The 1050-nt window shown below is 44.9% G+C and overlaps 1 protein-coding gene across 1 annotated transcript in view; it reads left to right on the top strand.

The window, feature by feature from the left end:
• Positions 1-1050, top strand: part of LOC103622573 (transmembrane protein 182) — a 15696-nt gene that overhangs the window by 8467 nt on the left and 6179 nt on the right. The gene's annotated exons all lie outside the window — the stretch shown is intronic.

The following is a 1050-nucleotide window of genomic DNA, read 5'->3' as shown; positions in this document are numbered from 1 at the left end:
GAGGTGCTGCTGTGGTGGATGGGGCTCTGATGGGAGCAGCAAAAGATTTCCCTCTTCCCCAGTGGAATTAAACCCCTGTGAGCTCTGACTAACCTGGTCCAGTGGAAGGTGTCCCTGTCCGTGGCCTTTATGGTCTTTAAGGCCCCTTCCAAACCAAACCATTCTGTGATTCCATGATTCTATGCTCAGCCAGGCTTTAGCAAGATAATCCTTAATCCTGACAAGGCTGAGATTTTTGAAAATCACTATTTTTTTACTATTCCTCTATGCAACCCTTTTATTTCAGTAAAGGCTGCAGGTGTGTTAAGGCTGGGCAGCATCAGCCCCGCTCAGTTCCCCAAAGTCAGGCTTTGCATTTGGGCTGCTCCTGCCTCTGCTGCTAGCTTTGATAGAGCTAGAAGCCCACAGAGTGATGAAAGGCAAACCCCGTGATCCAAAATGAGAGGGCTGGCTTAAGGAGACCTGAAAAGATGAAACGATGGCACTGCAGGAAAATGAATTAAAAATAGGCATTTATTCATTTTTCCCACTGCTGTTACCAATGATTCTACTGAATTATCACTTGGGCTTTTTCCTTTTCTGTATTTGAGAGGAACAACTGGCTTCAATAGTAGAAATACTTGATTTATACCAGTGACTCAAACTCAGAAAAAAGCTCTTTTATGACTCAAGCAGCCACAGGCTGGAGCTTAGTTGAGCTGCGCCAAGTGAAGAACTTCGTAATGAAATCAGGCTTTTCTCTGAAAAAACACTGCTTAATTGCAGATCCTTCACCAGCTCCTGCTTCCTCATATCTGGCATTAATCAAACATGAGACACTGTCTTTGCTCTCACTTTGGGCTTTGAGTGTGCCCAGATTTGGGAGGCCTGAAAACATTAATGAAAATATCTAACAAGAAAGGTCCTGACATTGACCCATGCCCCCAGGTGCCACATCTACACAACTTTTAAATTCCTCCAGGGATGGTTGTTCTACCACTGCCCTGGTTAGTCTGTGACAGAGATGGACAATGCTTTCCATGAAGAAATTGCTGCTGCTGTCCCACCTGA

Source organism: Corvus brachyrhynchos, unplaced genomic scaffold, assembly GCF_000691975.1.
Source record: "Corvus brachyrhynchos isolate BGI_N302 unplaced genomic scaffold, ASM69197v1 scaffold220, whole genome shotgun sequence".
Classification (NCBI taxonomy): domain Eukaryota; kingdom Metazoa; phylum Chordata; class Aves; order Passeriformes; family Corvidae; genus Corvus; species Corvus brachyrhynchos.
The sequence above is the reverse complement of the archived record's forward strand: the minus strand, read 5'-3'. Positions and strand labels throughout refer to the sequence as shown.